The sequence below is a fragment of the Triticum aestivum genome, chromosome 6B (genome assembly GCF_018294505.1).
Source record: "Triticum aestivum cultivar Chinese Spring chromosome 6B, IWGSC CS RefSeq v2.1, whole genome shotgun sequence".
NCBI classification, from domain to species: domain Eukaryota; kingdom Viridiplantae; phylum Streptophyta; class Magnoliopsida; order Poales; family Poaceae; genus Triticum; species Triticum aestivum.
The window spans coordinates 376,689,992-376,708,167 of record NC_057810.1 but is presented as its reverse complement, the minus strand read 5'-3'; positions in this window follow the sequence as shown (position 1 = coordinate 376,708,167).

Below are 18,176 nucleotides of genomic sequence, written 5' to 3'. Positions count from 1 at the left end.
ACAACTGAATTTTTCCAAATTAAAAATATTTTCTTCAAAATAAAAACATTTTTCGAATTTTCATACAAATATTGTAAAACAGGAACATTTTAATGATGTGAACAAATTTGAAAAGGGGGAACATTTCTTGAATTTGTGAACAAAAAATAAAAACGTTTAAATTTTTAAAACTTATAGAACATTCTTTGAATTTGTGAACAAGATTGAAAAACAAGAACTATTATTGAATTTGTGAACAAATTTGGAAAGCTGGCACATTTTTTCAATTCCCAAACATTTTGTGAATCTTGAGAACAAATTTTGAGACGGAGAACAATTTTGAAAAATACTGAACAAACTTGGATGCGCGAACAATTTTTTAAAGCCCGAACATTTTTTGAATCTTTAGAACATTTTTTGAAACGTAGAACAATTTTTAAAATTCCCGAACAAATTTGAAACATGAACATTTTTTGAATACATGAACAAAATTCGGAAACAAGAACAATTTTTGAAAAAATGAACATTTTTAAAATCCCGGTCATTATTTGAATAGTTCCAAAAAATGAACAAAAACATTCCAAACAATTTTTGGAAAATGAGAACAATTTTTGAAATGCCCGAACATTTTTTTGAAAATGCGAATATTATTTGAATTTATGAACAATTTTTGAAGGCACGACAATTTTTACAAAATTGAAAATATTTAAAAGTACGAACATTTTTTTCAGTTTTCTGAACAAATTTGAAAGCAGATTTGTTTTTTAAAAAATGGACTTGAAATGTAAAGGAAACGAAAAAAAGAAATAGAAAACAAAAAGAAAAGAAAGAAAAAAAGAGAAAAAAGAAACAGAAAAATCAACAAAAGAAAAGAAACGGTTCAAGGAACCTTCTAGAAGTTTCCCAAAACCAGAAAAAACCGGCTGGAAAGGTTCCCAAAACCGGAAAGTGCCCCAATTGATTAACGGGCCGGCCCAGGTGAGCGCTTCAATCGCCAGCTCTGTGCGTTGCGTCGACAGTTCGACGCAATGAGCGGCAAATAGGGAATTCTGGCAATGACGCTCGCAATCGAACCGAGATATCGCACGGCCCGCGCTCCCACCCGACTCCACTATCCCGAATACAGAGCCTCCCACCTCGACTTTGTGCCGAATTCGGGGGATCGCTCTTTCCCAACCACCGCATATCCCTTCGCCCAGGACGCAGACAGAAAAAACGCATCGTACCGGTACCGGAGAAGTCAACGGGTGAAGCGGAGCTCGCTGGCGGCGCTGGTCGGGCCTCTCCGCCCCCTCCTCCTCCTCTCTTCTCTCCGGCCGCATGTTAGCCTCTCTGTTCTCCTCCTCTCTTATTTCCACCTCCTCAGATGCGCTACTCAGCACGCGTGCGCCCACCCCCATCTCTGATGCGCTCAATCCCAGCGTCGGCGGCTGCATGTTGACAATCCTACAAGACATGGCAGCCTCCTCCCTAGGGCGACGACAGCAAGCGGCGCATCCCGGTAGCTGCCTCAGATGCGGTTGCCTTGGACGGGGCCGGCAACAAGATCGGGGTGAGCACCGCAAGGGATGGAACAGAAGGCCTTTTTGGAGACGGCGGACGCGAGTCTGGCTGGAGATGGCTTGTGTGTGTGTGCAAGCTAGAAGGCAAGGCACAACAAGAAGCAGTTGTGCACATGTGCCATCTGTAATTCAACACGTGACCATCCAAACAAGATTTGGAATTGTTACTTCTCTTAAATTTCATGTGCCAAATATTAGAAGATCCAAACACTAAAATTGACATTGGAACTCAATGTCAATGTCATGAGACTTTGGTATTGGAGTGAATTCAATGTCAAGCCCTTGAATATCTACATCCAAACAAAGGATTATAGATATTGGAAGTTTTATTATGGAAAAAATGAACCGGGTCCATAGGTTCACTAGCTGCCTCTCTAAAAAAGATAAGTAATTGTGTGGTAATAAATCACAGTTGAATAGTGATAAATTGTAATATTTATAAGTAATACCTAGTCATGGCAAAGTTAACATATTAGTATCACATCCGTGAATCTATGGATTATTATCTAACTGCATCTATAGCTAGTACTCCATCCAAGACCGCTATTCAACATGCATTTTAAAGTATTAAGTAAAACAGAGTATTGTAATAAAACGATGACATGAAGTAGATAATATATCGCCTTCACCTTGGGTTCAAAGGACAAATACGCAACCATTTTTTATCCCTAGCACCAACAACACAAATACAAACATTTTCTTACTTGCTTGATTTTGAGAGTGTGCTCTATATGAAACTTGCTTGATTTTGCATGAATTTCCATATTATCATGTTGCATCCTTGTTTTGAGAGTGTTTGCTTGATGTTTGTATGCATTTTGCATCAATGCCATGTTTAACTTGTTTTGCTCATATCTTTTAGGCCGTAGCTCCGAACTAAATGAACTTTATATGTAACTTGACTAGAATTTCATGTCGATCCTCTTGGTGCTCTTTAACTTGCTGTTTAACAACTTCAACTTAATGTTTGTTCAGATCTGGACCAACTTCGAAACTTGCATATGAGCACTTACCAGAATTGTTATATGTTGTTTCCGGCCTCATTTAAACTTGCTTTGATGTGTTGCTCTTGTATGCATCATCTCTTGCCATGAGTAGCTTCATGTAGCCTTGTCATGCATCATGCTTGTTATGCATCATGTCATGTCTATGTGTGGTGTGTTTACCATGTTGTGTGCTTCTTCTCGATAGTTCCCGTTTCGTTGCGATCGTGAGGATTCGTTCCTCTATGCTTGGTTTGCCTTCGTGGCTTCATCTTCCTCATGGACTCGTTCTTCTTCCTTGTGAGATTTCAGGCAAGATGTCCGTCACCTTGGATCTCACTACTATCACTGCTATGCTAGTTGCTTCGTTCTATCGCTATGCTGCGCTTCCTATCACTTGTTCTTCAAGCCTCTCCAAATTGCCATGTCAGCCTCTAACCTTTTCACCCTTCCTAGAAAACCATTGCTTGGCTATGTTATGGATTTTGCTCAGCCCCTCTTATAGCGTTGTTAGTTCAGGTGAAGTTGAAGATTGCTCCATTGTGGACAGGATTATGGTTGGGATATCACAATATCTCTTATTTAATTAATGCATCTATACACTTGGTAAAGGGTGGAAGACTCGACCTTATGCCTGGTGTTTTGTTCCAGTCTTGCCGCCCTAGTTTCTGTCATACCGGTGTTATGTTCCTTGATTTTGCGTTCCTTACACGGTTGGGTGATTTATGGGACCCCCTTGACAGTTCGCTTTGAATAGAACTCCTCCAACAAGGCCCAACCTTGGTTTTACCATTTGCCTCACCACCACCTATACCCTTCCCTTGGGTCGGCCAACCCGAGGGTCATCTTTATTTTAGCCCCCCCGGGCCAGTGCTTCTCTAAGTGCTTGTCCGAATCGAGCCGCCCGCAGGGCCCCCTCGGGGAAACTCGAGGTTTGGTTTTACTCGTAGCCTGTCTCATCCGGTGTTGCCCTGAGAAAGAGATATGTGCACGGGACTGTCGGCGCATCGGGCGGCTTTGTTGGTCTTGTTTTACCATTGTCGAAATGTCTTGTAAACTGGGATTTCAACACTGGTCGGGTCTTCCTGGGAGAAGGAATATCCTTCTTTGACCGTGAGAGCTTGTGATGGGCTAAGTTGGGACACCCCTGCAGGGTATAAACTATCGAGAGCCGTGCCTACTGTTATGTGGCAGATGGGAATTTGTTAATGTCCGGTTGTAGATAACTTGTCACTAGATTTGAATTAAAACGCATCAACCGCGTGTGTAGCCGTGATGGTCTCTTTTCGGCGGAGTCTAGGAAGTGTACACGGTTTTGGATTATGTTTGGCGTAAGTAGGAGTTCAGGATCACTTCTTGATCATTGCTAGCTTCACGACCGTTCCGTTGCTTCTCTTCTCGCTCTTATTTGCGTATGTTAGCCACCATACATTGCTTAGTTGCTGCTGCAACATCACCACTTTACCCCTTCCTTACCCATTAAGCTTTGCTAGTCTTGATACCCATGGTAATGGGATTGCTGAGTCCTCGTGGCTCACAGATTACTACAACAACAGTTGCAGGTATAGGTTATGCGATGATCATGACGCGAGAGCGATGTTTGCTTGTTTTGGAGTTCTTCTTCTGCTTCGATCAGGGGATAGATTCCAGGTCGGCAGCCTGGGCTAGCAGGGTGGATGTCGTTTGGGTTTCTCTTTGTGTTTCATCCGTAGTCGGATGTTACCCTTATGTATGAGGATGTTGTATTCGTGTGGCATTGTATGCCTTTTGAATGTATCCCCATCTATTATGTAATGTTGATGTAATGATATCCACCTTGTAAAAGCGTATCAATATGCGGTTCTATCCTTGGTGGGACCTTCGAGTCTCTTTAGGATAGTATCGCATATTGGGCGTGACAAGTTGGTATCAGAGCCTCGACCGACCATAGGAGCCCCCTTGATTGATCGTGTAGTTTGGCCGTTGTCGAGTCTAGAAGAAAACTGTTCTCGGAGTCTAGTTATATGGGAGAGTAGAAATTCTTTTTACTCCTCAGCCCCTTCGTCGCTCTGGTGAGGAATCTTGATGTAGGTGTTTTGTATTACTCCTCTTCCCTTTCAAACTTTCTTTAGGATCACGTAGTTGGTTTTCCGGTCGTTGGTTCTCAGCTCTTTTCATCCGGTGCATTTCTCATAAAGTTGACTCGAGCCTCTTCATCTTTGCCAAGTTCAATCCTCAGTTGTTTTCTTTTCCCACCTGCCCTCCCCTTTTTCTCCTCGGAGTCAGAGTCCGTAATCGAGTATCCATCCTACTCGTGCGAAGTCTTTGCTTTCTTTCCTCAATTATTTCAACCGGTGCTTTCTCTTCAAGTTATTCATCGGGTTTTCCCCCTTCCAAGTTGCCTTTGTTTTCCCGCCCTCCCAACCCTTTTTCTTCCCGGAGTCTGAGTCTCTTTCGACCATCAATTTCATTCGTGTGGAGCCTCTTCCGCCTTTTGTCAATTGTTTCAACCGGTGAATTCTCTTTTGTTTGACATTCTTCATCTCTTTTCCGGTGGACTCAATTCAAGTTTTTTGGGTTGATCATATTCTTTTCCTTCTATCAAGTGTTCTCCCTGCTCGTTCGTCTCTCGCCAGTTTATCCTTCCGGAGTGCTCAAGACGTCTAAGGAGATTCGTATGTGTTCCAATTAATTCGAGGTTGTCACCTCATTCAAATATTTCAATTGTTTCGGTGCATCATCTGTCTGTTCAACATCCCTTTTTTCCAACGGTGTTTTTCTCTTTAGTGGGCCCTAACCCACAGGTCTTTTCCCATGATCTTACTTGACTCTTCTAACTATTCCGGAGCTATTCTTAAATTATTTTCAAGTGTGACGTAAGAATGGATCCCATCAGTCACATGCCTTCCCCAAGATCTCTTTCAAATTCTTTTTCATTGTTGGCTCAATCTCTTCTCTTCTCATTCTCCTAGAGTATCTCGGTAATTTTGGTGGTGTTTCTCATCGTCATTTGAAGACCTAAGAAGAATTTCTCTTAAATCTTGTCCGTTCTCCCAGAGATTCACGGTGCTAGCTCGATGTTATCCTATCTAATTGTTTCCAGTCGTGCAATTCTTTTCAATCGTCCGGAGTTTTTCAGGAGTTGTTTTCCGTCTCGATCGCCCAGAGGCCATCTTTTCGGAATATTTCTTCGTTCTAAGTTTTTAATTCGTTCTCCAATTATTCTATATCCGTGCCCCTTCATTCGTCTCAATATTCTTCTGGTGCTTCGTTATAGTATTCTTCAATTGGTTCTCGATCTCTTCGTTCTTTTGTCTCTAATTCCCTCAAGTATCTTCGTTCATTTTCTAATTCTTTCCGGCGATTCATTCTCTTCTCTTCGTTCGTTTACATTTTCACGATGGTTCGTTGAAGATTCCTTTTCCGTTCTCATCATATCAATTCTTTCGTTCTTTTCAATCCTACCGGTGGCTCATGAAGACCTTCCCAAATTTAGAGCTATATCCCCCCCCCCCCTTAATCCTTTTCAACGCGGATAAGTTGTATGCAATCCACTGCTTCTCATCAATTTAATTGATGGAGGATATGCATAACATAAATCTTATTCTTATTTCATCCAAGTGATTAATCCCTTCCTTCGGAGTTTGTTCGTGAGGAATAAATTCTAGTTCCAAGTGTTTTCATCTTTTCTTTTCCGGAGTTCAAATTTCCTTGGCCATTTTGTCGGAACCTCCATCTAAGTCACCACAAGCTTTAATCTTATTCTTTCTTCCTTCATTCTATCTCATCATATTTTTGTCACCGGAGTTCTTCACGGTGGTTCTGTTGGGGAACGTAGTAATTTCAAAAAAATTCCTACGTACACGCAAGATCATGGTGATGGCATAGCAACGAGAGGGGAGAGTGTTGTCCACGTACCCTCGTAGACCATAAGTGGAAGTGTTATGACAACGCGGTTGATGTAGTCGTACGTCTTCACGATCCGACCGATCCAAGCACCGAACGTACGGCACCTCCGAGTTCAGCACACGTTCAGCTCGATGACAATCCCCGGACTCCGATCCAGCAAAGTGTCGGGGATGAGTTCCGTCAGCACGACGGCGTGGTGACAATAATGATGATGCTCTACCGGCGCAGGGCTTCGCCTAAACTCCGCGACGATATGACCGAGGTGGAATATGGTGGAGGGGGACACCGCACACGGCTAAGGAACGATCCGTAGATCAACTTGTGTGTTCTAGGGTTCCCCCCTGCCCCCGTATATAAAGGAGCAAGGGGGGGTGCGGCCGGCCCTAGGAGGAGGCGCGCCGGAGCCACGTCTGGCTGAGGCGAGCAGCAAGCGGGGGAGAGTATTTTGAAGTACAAGAACGTTGGGGTGGGACGCTAGTACTTAAACTAGGGTTGCTTCTTAGCGCTAATCTTGCGTTTTTCAGCAGTTAGTTGTAGCGCGCCTTCCCTCCTTCTCTCATTTCGGAAAGATTTGGCAGTATTTTCTTATGATGACCTGGTCGAGAGAGTACGAAACATCGGTGTAAAAGATTGAGTGGGATGGTTATAGTAAGGGGCGAACCAAGTGCTTGCGCGAAGAAGCGAATCAATCAGAATGGAGACAAGGAAAGGAATCGAGGCCCGGCCCGGTAGCGATGCCTCTCACGCGGATGGGAGTTACTTTTCTTTATCACCGTAAGCGTTACGAAATGGACCCGCATTCCCCTTTGCTTTTCTTTTGCAACTAAGCTTAAAAGAAACATAGTCCCCCCTTTCCCTAGTTGGACTAGGACTTGGGGGGAAGGAGGAGAGGGGGGAAAGGAAGGGGGGGGGGGCGCCGCCCCCCCTTGTCCTATTCGGACTGGGGGGGATGGGCACGCGGCTGCCCCTTGGCCCCTTCTCCTCTTCCTCCACTAGGCCCAATAAGGCCCATTAGGTCACCAGGGGGTTCCGGTAACCTCCCGGTACTCCTGTAAAATGCCGATTTCACCCGGAACACTTCTGATGTCCAAACATAGGCTTCCAATATATCAATCTTTATGTCTCGACCATTTCGAGACTCCTCGTCATGTCCGTGATCACATCCAGGACTCCGAACAAACTTTGGTACATCAAAACTTATAAACTCATAATGAAACTGTCATCATAACGTTAAGCGTGCGGACCCTACGGGTTCGAGAACTATGTAGACATGACCTAGAACTATTCTCGGTCAATAACCAATAGCGGAACCTGGATGCCCATATTGGCTCCTAGATATTCTACGAAGATCTTTATCGGTCAAACCGCATAACAACATACGTTGTTCCCTTTGTCATCGGTATGTTACTTGTCCGAGATTCGATCATCGTATCCAATACCTAGTTCAATCTCATTACCGGCAAGTCTCTTTACTCATTACGTAATGCATCTTTCTGTAACTAACTCATTAGCTACATTGCTTGCAAGGCTTGTAGTGATGTGCATTACCGAGAGGGCCCAAAGATACCTCTCCGACAATCGGAGTGACAAAACCTAATCTCGAAATACGCCAACCCAACATGTACCTTCGGAGACACCTGTAGTACTCCTTTATAATCACCCAGTTACGTTGTGACGTTTGGTAGCACCCAAAGTGTTCCTCCGGTAAACGGGAGTTGCATAATCTCATAGTTACAGGAACATGTATAAGTCATGAAGAAAGCAATAGCAATATAATAAACGATCAAGTGCTAGGCTAACGGAATGGGTCATGTCAATCACATCATTCTCCTAATGACGTGATCCCATTAATCAAATAACAACACATGTCTATGGTTAGTAAACATAACCATCTTTGATTAATGAGCTAGTCAAGTAGAGGCATACTAGTGACGTTATGTTTGTCTATGTATTCACACATGTATCATGTTTCCGGTTAATACAATTCTAGCATGAATAATAAACATTTATCATGATATGAGGAAATAAATAATAACTTTATTATTGCCTCTAGGGCATATTTCCTTCAGTCTCCCACTTGCACTAGAGTCAATAATCTAGTTCACATCACCATGTGATTTAACACCAATATCCATATCTGTATATGATTAACACCCATAGTTCTCATCGTCATGTGACCAACACCCAAAGGGTTTACTAGAGTCAATAATCTAGTTCACATCGCTTATGTGATTAACACCCAAAGAGTACTAAGGTGTGATCATGTTTTGCTCGTGAGAGAAGCTTAGTCAACGGGTCTGTCACATTCAGAGCCGTATGTATTTTGCAAATATTCTATGTCTACAATGCTCTGCACGGAGCTATTCTAGCTAATTGCTCCCACTTTCAATATGTATCCAGATTGAGACTTTAGAGTCATCTGGATCAGTGCCAAAACTTGTATCGACGTAACCCTTTACGACGAACCTTTTATCACCTCCATAATCGAGAAACATCTCCTTAGTCCTTACTAAGGATATTTTTGACCGCTGTCCAGTGATCTACTATTAGATCAAAATTGTATTTCTTTGCCAAACTCAGAGCAAGGTATACAATATGTCTGGTTCACAGCATAGCATACTTTATAGAACCTATGACTGAGGCATAGGGAATGACTTTTCATTCTCTTTCTATTTTCTGCCATGGTCGGGTCTTGAGTCTTACTCAACTTCACACCTTGCAACACAGGCAAGAACTCCTTCTTTGACTGTTCCATTTTGAACTATTTCAAAAATTTATCAAGGTATTCATTGAAAAATCTTATCAAGCGTCTTGATCTATCTATATAGATCTTGATGCTCAATGTGTAAGCAGCTTCACCGAGGTCTTGCTTTGAAAAATTCTTATTCAAGTATCCTTTCATGCTATCCAGAATTTCTATATCATTTCCAATCAACAATATGTCATCCACATATAATATTAGAAATGCTACAGAGCTCCCACTCACTTTCTGGTAAATACAGGCTTCTCAAAAAGTCTGTATAAAACCATATGCTTTGATCAACTCATCAAAGCGTATATTCCAACTCCGAGAGGCTTGCACCAGTCCACTACAAAGGCTTGCACCAGTCCATATGTTCATTGTGAGATGCTCTTCATTTTGTTCCATTGTGCAATGCTTGTTTGAGTTCATCTTGAATCCCAAATCATCATTGCAAGAGTGCTATATGATGTTAACTGTTGTCTGTTAACAGAACTTGGTGTTTTGTCTTTTTCATTGGATTTTATGTGTGCATCCTATGAGCTTGATGTCCGCATGAGTTTTGAGCTACATCATGCCGTCTTTACAGTGGTGCAATCCATGTATTTTTTCTGAGTCTTGTAGTGAGTGCTTGTTGTTGCTGTTTTGCTAGGCTGAATCTGCTATATCATGATGCTATGTAAACCTGCTGCTACAAGTCATTCTATGCATAATCTGGAGATGTTCACGAAGGATGTTTTGTTACACATGTCATGCTCTACCCATCCATTCCCCTGGTTGCATTTATAGCCTGCCGTAGCTTGTTGTAATCTTGCTCTCAAATTGCTAAATAATGTTGTTGTCAGCCTGTTAACATTAAGTTCAGTTTTGCCATGAGCTTTGCTAGTGATCCATGCACCCTAAGAACTTGCTCTTGCCATTCTTAGCTTCACAAACATGTATTATTACTGTTTGTTAGTTTGTCATGCCATGTATTGCTCTGTGGTGAGTGGTACAAGCTCACCAACATTCCTACTTATTGTGTTCCTGCCATGTCTTGACTGTGTCATATCATTTGCCATGTTTGCATGGATGCTACCATATTTTCTGTTGATATTTGGGATAAGTTCAGTAAGGGAGTTTTGTTCTTTGTCTTTAGTACTAGCATTCCATGCATTTGTTTGCCATGTTAAGTTCCTGTAACATGTTGTTTGATAGCTCTAAACATTGCAACCTGATGTTATTTCTATTAAGTCTGAAACTGTTATAATTTGCAACCTTGCCATGTCCTTTTGAGCATGTTATAGTGTTTTCTGGAGATAGCTCAGTGTTCATGTTTTGTCATGCTTTACTTGTACTTCATGCCCATGCCTGTTTTTCTTATGTTAAGGTGATGTAGTTTATTAGTTTGATGCTTGCAAGATGCCTAGTTCTTGTTTTGGACAGCTTGTCCTTTAAACTTGTTTCATGTGTATGTGTTGAACCGTTGCTCCGCTTTGAGTGTGCTCTATATGAAACTTGCTTGATTTTGCATGAAGTTTCATATTATCATGTTGCATCCTTGTTTTGAGAGTGTTTGCTTGATGTTTGTATGCATTTTGCATCAATGCCATGTTTAACTTGTTTTGCTCATATCTTCTAGGCCGTAGCTCTGAACCAAATGAACTTTATATGTAACTTGACTAGGATTTTGTGTAGATCCTCTTGGTGCTCTTTAACTTGATGTTTAACAACTTCAACTTAATGTTTGTTCAGATCTGACCAACTTCGAAACTTGCATATGAGGACTTACCAGAATTGTTATATGTTGTTTCCGGCCTCATTTAAACTTGCTTTGATGTGTTGCTCTTGTATGCATCATCTCTTGCCATGAGTAGCTTCATGTAGCCTTGTCATGCATCATGATTTTTGTGCATCATGTCATGTCTATGTGTGGTGTGTTTACCATGTTGTGTGCTTCTTCTCGATAGTTCCCGTTTCGTTGCGATCGTGAGGATTCGTTCCTCTACGCTTGGTTCGTCTTCGTGGCTTCATCTTCCTCATGGACTCGTTCTTCTTCCTTGCGGGATTTCAGGAAAGATGACTGTCACCTTGGATCTCACTACTATCATTGATATGCTAGTTGCTTCGTTCTATCGCTATGTTGCGCTTCCTATCACTTATTCTTCAAGCCTCTCCAAATTGCCATGTCAGCCTCTAACCTTTTCACCTTTCCTAGCAAACCATTGCTTGGCTATGTTACCGCTTTTGCTCAGCCCCTCTTATAGCGTTGTTAGTTGCAGGTGAAGTTGAAGATTGCTCCATGGTGGACAGGATTATGGTTGGGATATCACAATATCTCTTATTTAATTAATGCATCTATACACTTGGTAAAGGGTGGAAGACTCGGCCTTATGCCTGGTGTTTTGTTCCACTATTGCCGCCCTAGTTTCCGTCATACCGGTGTTATGTTCCTTGATTTTGTGTTCCTTACACGGTTGGGTGATTTATGGGACCCCCTTGACAGTTCGCTTTGAATAAAACTCCTCCAGCAAGGCCCAACCTTGGTTTTACCATTTGCCTCACCACCACCTATACCCTTCCCTTGGGTCGGCCAACCCGAGGGTCATCTTTACTTTAGCCCCCCCGGGCCGGTGCTTCTCTAAGTGCTGGTCCGAACCGAGCCGCCTGCAGGGCCCCCTCGGGGAAACTCGAGGTTTGGTTTTACTCATAGCCTGTCTCATCTGGTGTTGCCCTGAGAACGAGATATGTGCAGCTCCTATCGGGATTGTCGGTGCATCGAGCGGCTTTGCTAGTCTTGTTTTACCATTGTTGAAATGTCTTCTAAACCGAGATTCCGAGACTGATCGGGTCTTCCTGGGAGAAGGAATATCCTTCGTTGACCGTCAGAGCTTGTGATGGGCTAAGTTGGGACACCCCTGCAGGGTATAAACTTCCGAGAGTCGTGCCCGTGGTTATGTGGCAGATGGGAATTTGTTAATGTCCGATTGTAGATAACTTGTCACCAGATTCGAATTAAAACGCATCAACCGCGTGTGTAGATGTGATGGTCTCTTTTCGGCGGAGTCCGGGAAGTGAACACGGTTTTGGGTTATGTTTGACGTAAGTAGGAGTTCAGGATCACTTCTTGATCATTGCTAGCTTCACGGCCGTTCCGTTGCTTCTCTTCTCGCTCTTATTTGCGTATGTTAGCCACCATACATTGCTTCGTCGCTGCTGCAACCTCACCACTTTACCCCTTCCTTACCCATTAAGCTTTGCTAGTCTTGATACCCATGGTAATGGGATTGCTGAGTCCTCGTGGCTCACAGATTACTACAACAATAGTTGCAGGTACAGGTTATGCGATGATCATGACGCGAGAGCGATGTTTGCTTGTTTTGGAGTTCTTCTTCTGCTTCGATCAGGGGATAGATTCCAGGTCGGCAGCCTGGGCTAGCATGGTGGATGTCGCTTTAGTTTCTGTTTGTGTTTCATCCATAGTCGGGTGTTGCCCTTATGTATGATGGTGTTGTATTCGTGTGGCATTGTATGCCTTTTGAATGTATCCCCATCTATTATGTAATGTTGATGTAATGATATCCACCTTGTAAAAGCGTATCAATATGCGGTTCTATCCTTGGTGGGACCTTCGAGTCTCTTTAGGATAGTATCGCATATTGGGCGTGACAGCACGCCCACCACCATAGGACGCGCTCCCCTGCCTCGTGGGCCCATGGTGGCCCCCCTCCACTTATTCCTGCACCCACACTCTTCTTCTTCCTCCCAAAAAAATCACCATCCAGCTCAAGCACGAGTTCTAGCTCATTTTGCTGCCATTTTCGATCTCCTTGCTCAAAGCTCCATTCACAAAACTACTTGGGGGATTGTTCTTTGGTATGTGACTCCTCCAATGGTCCAATTAGTTTTTGTCCTAGTGCTTTATTCATTGCAATTTTTTGCTGCCTAGGTGACCCTATTCTTGAGCTTGCATGTCAAATTTATATGGTTCCAAGTAGTTCTAATGCATGATATAGTCTCTAGGCACTTGTGGGAGTAGTTGCTATCAATTTTGTTGAGTTTGGTTCACTTTTATTTTGAGTTACTAAAAATTTCAGAAATTTTTCAGAGGAAGAGCAAGGACCCAGGCTCGCAATACGTGAGCTGGACAATGAACCACCGAGGGAAGCTCAAGTACGGCCTTGTGAATGGCCGTCAAAGGAATTTATGGTCAAAGCAGGCATTAAGGATGAATTTGACGCGTATGTGCGTAATGCCGATCTTGAGGACTTCATGGCAGATAAGTGCTCCCAACACTACTACCGTACTGATTCCTTTGTGAGAAGTTTTAAATTCACATCTTCGCGCAATTCTCACACGGTCTTATTCGATCTTTATGATAAATCATATACCATGGACCTAGAATATGTTACTACTGCTTGTAAACTCCCGCAGTGGGGCAATGTTAACGAACCCCGTAAATCTGAATATAAAGATTTCCTTGCTAGTATCACTGTGGGGGAATCTAGAGAAATAGCACAAGCTACCATAGGGAGCATTCACTTTCCTGCTATACATTATTTTGCTCTCTTCATAGGTAGATGCATTAATGGTAAAGATGAAGCTTGTCACATGTGTGTTCCAGATCTTAGTGTTCTCAAGAGTGCTGTATTAGGTGATAAACAATATAACTTGGGGGCAATTGTTGCACGTAGGTTGCATAATAGTGGTTTAGATGGAGACTTGTTTGGAGGGATTTATGCAACTCGTGTGGCTAATTTTCTTGGTATACCCGTACATGGAGGTGACAGGGAGTTGCCTCCTGCTTATCTAGATTATAATGCCATGGTTAACCATCAGTTTCTTGAGAGGAATGAACAATTCCTCCAATACCGACTAGTCTTTGACAGACTTCACACTGTCCGTGTTGCTCTCCCTGCTCCTAGTTTATCTGACTTTCAAGCAAAGAGGAGATATATTATAACCAGGGAGGAGGCGAACAAGTACGAGAGGAGGATGGAGGCAGCTCGCCTCCAAGCTGCAGCTCGTGAGGCAGTAGCTGCTGCATCTTAGTACAACCCCAGCTACCACTTTGATCCATGGGCATAGACCAACTTAGGCCAAAATCCTAAGGTTGGGGGAGTACGTATTTCTCACCAACATTACATTCATGTTCACACACTCATTCTAGTTGTCGGGGTTCATACTTTTTCATTGTACTATCCATGCTAGTTTATTTTCTTTTTATAGCTTTCTTCCTGTGTGTTTGAATAACCTTAAGAAAAACAAAAAAATTAGTTGTAGCATTTAGCTAGTTTACTTTCCATGCCTGTAGTAGTAATTAAAAGAAAACCCAAAAAGATTTCTCGTTCTTCTGTTGCTTGTTGGGAGCTTTCCCATGTAAATAGTTTTATTTCTTTTCTTTTCTTTGGGGGTCGGGAGGAGAAGACCATGATGAAAATGTTGAGTGGCTCTCATATGCATCATTGTTGATTTAACCAAGAGCCCATATTACCTTGTCTTCTCCCTTGAATTGAATGCTTGCAGATTCCAGCTTAGTCCAATGCACGTGCACTATTATTATTATCCACACCGTTCGGTCATGCAAGTGAAAGGCAATAATGACGATATATGATGGACTGATTGAGATGAGAGAAGCTGGTATGAACTCGACCTATCTTGTTTTTGTAAATATGATTAGTTCATCGTTCCTGATTCAGCCTATTATGAATAAACATGTTTGCAATGACAATTAGATATTATAGTTGCTTATGCCATGCTTAATTAGCTAAGAGTTTATAATGGTTTACCTTGCGTCCCAACATGCTATTAAAATGGTTGTGATGTGGTATGATAGGGTGGTATCCTCCTTTGAATGATTCGAGTGACTTGACTTGGCACATGTTCACGCATGTAGTTGAAACAAAATCAACATAGCCTTCACGATATTTTTGTTCATGGTGGATTATATCCTACTCATACTTGCACTCAGTGTTGACCAATTTTAATGCATGTTCATGACTGTTGTTGCTCTCTAGTTGGTCGCTTCCCAGTCTCTTTCAAGCCTTCACTTGTACTAAGCGGGAATATTGCTTGTGCATCCAAAATCCATAAACCCCAAAGTTATTCCATATGAGTCCACCATACCTTCCTATATGCGGTATCTACCTGCCGTTCCAAGTAAATTTGTATGTGCCAAACTCCAAACCTTCAAATGAAATTCTATTTTGTATGCTCGAACAGCTCATGTATCAACTAGGTTTGTCTGTATCTTCCATGCTAGGCGGGTTATTCTCAAGAGGAGTGGACTCCGCTCCTCACTCACGAGAAAATGGCTGGTAACCGGGATGCCCAGTCCCATGCTCAAATCAAATCAAAATAATTGCAAACAAAACTCCCCCAGGATTGTTGTTAGTTGGAGGCACCCGTTGTTTCGGGCAAGCCATGGATTGATGCTTGTTGGTGGTAGGGGAGTATAAACTTTACCATTCTGTTTGGTAACCGCCTATAATGTGTGTAGCATGGAAGATATCGAGATCTCTCAGTTGTTATGTTGACAGTGAAAGTATACCGCTCAAAATATTATTTATCTCTATTTCAAAATCGAGCTCTAGCACCTCTACAAATCCCTGCTTCCCTTTGCGAAGGGCCTATCTATTTACTTTTATGTTGAGTCATCACCCTCTTATTAAAAAGCACCCGCTAGAGAGCACCGCTCTCATTTGTATGCATTACTATTAATTTATATTGGGTATGACTATGACTGGATCTCTTTTACCATGAATTACAATGTTTAGTCAGTCCTTGATCTTCAGGGGTGCTCTGCATTTATGTTTTGCGGTCTTAGAAAGGGCTAGCGAGATACCATCTTGTTATATCATATTATGATTGTTTTGAGAAACTGTTGTCATCCGAGATTTATTATTATTGCTCGCTAGTTGATTATGCCATTGATATGAGTAAACATGAGACCTAAGCATTATTGTGAATATGGTTAGTTCATAATCTTTGCTGAAAACTTGAATGCTGGCTTTACATATTTGCAACAACAACAACAAATAGAGGTTGTATAAGTTTTTCTTTATCACTTTCAGTTTGTCAACTGAATTGCTTGAGGACAAGCAAAGGTTTAAGCTTGGGGGAGTTGATATGTCGCTGTCGTATCTATTTCCCAAACACTTTTGCCCTTGTTTTGGACTCTAACTTGCATGATTTAAATGGAACTAACCCGGACTGACGCTGTTTTCCGCAGAACTGCCATGGTTTATTTTTGTGCAGAAATAAAAGTTCTCAGAATGACCTGAAAATCCATGGAGCAACTTTTGGAATTAATAAAAAATACTGGCAAAAGAATCAGCACCAGGGGGCCCACACCCTGTCCACGAGGGTGGGGGCGCCCCCCCCCCTTGGGCGCGCCCCCTACCTCATGGCCCCCCTGAAGCTCCACCGATCTCAACTCCAACTCCATATATTCACGTTTGGGGAGAAAAAAAATCAGAGAGAAGGATTCGTCGCATTTTACGATATGGAGCCGCCGCCAAGCCCTAAACTCTCTCGGGAGGGCTGATCTGGAGTCCGTTCGGGGCACCGAAGAGGGGAATCCGTCGTTGTTGTCATCATCAACCATCCTCCATCACCAATTTCATGATGCTCACCGCCGTGCATGAGTAATTCCATTGTAGGTTTGCTGGACGGTGATGGGTTGGATGAGATTTACCATGTAATCGAGTTAGTTTTGTTAGGGTTTGATCCCTAGTATCCATTATGTTCTGAGATTGATTCTGCTATGACTTTGCTATGCTTAATGCTTGTCACTAGGGCCCGAGTGCCATGATCTCAGATCTGAACCTATTATGTTTTCATGAATATACGTGAGTTCTTGATCCTATCTTGCAAGTCTATAGTCACCTATTATGTGTTATGATCCGTTAACCCCGAAGTGACAATAATCGGGATACTTACCAGTGATAACCGTAGTTTGAGGAGTTCATGTATTCACTAAGTGTTAATGCTTTGGTCCGGTACTCTATTAAATGGAGGCCTTAATATCCCTTAGTTTCCAATAGGACCCCGCTGCCACGGGAGGATAGGACAAAAGATGTCATGCAAGTTCTTTTCCATAAGCACGTATGACTATATTCGGAATACATGCCTACATTACATTGATGAACCGGAGCTAGTTCTGTGTCACCCTATGTTATAACTATTGCATGAGGAATCGCATTCGACATAATTATCCATCACTGATCCAATGCCTATGAGCTTTTCACATATTGCTCTTTGCTTAGTTACTTCATCGTTGTTGCTGTTACAATTACTATAAAACTGCTATTGTTACTTTTGCTACTCTTACCGTTACTTCCATACTACTTTGCTACTAAATACTTTGCTACAGATACTAAGTTATCCAGGTGTGGTTGAATTGACAACTCAACTGCTAATACTTGAGAATATTCTTTGGCTCCCCTTGTGTCGAATCAATAAATTTGGGTTGAATACTCTACCCTCGAAAACTGTTGCGATCCCCTATACTTGTGGGTTATCAGCGTGCAGCGGGCGGCGCAGTACTATTCGATTTGACAGCGGGCAGCGCAGTTACCGATACGGCTTTAATGCAGACAAGGGAGAGTGTAGCGGTTCCCAAAATGTTGAACGGCCAATGATGCATCCTCCTTCAATTAGCATCATGAATGCATGAGGGAAGTAATGGGAGGAGGACTAGGAAAAGAGGCAGCACGATGTGAATGCAACACAGTTTGCACTCATATAAAGGCGCCCCTCCATTCCAATCCATCTACCACATCGTATGCACCTAAGCATTTGCCTAAGCACCTACACTAAGCGCAAAAGTGCTCACTCCAGACCCATGGTAGCGATGCGCGCGAGCGGCCAGCGGCTGTGCCAGACGGTCCACAATGCCAGCCTGCAGCATGGCACCAAGGATCGTCTCCAGACAGTTTCGGCGACCGATTGGTGGATGGCCGCCGTCGACGCCAGCTACGACTCTCAGTTGGACCAAATGATCTTTGCCACCACCAACAAGTTCACCGTCGTCAAGAAGCTCGC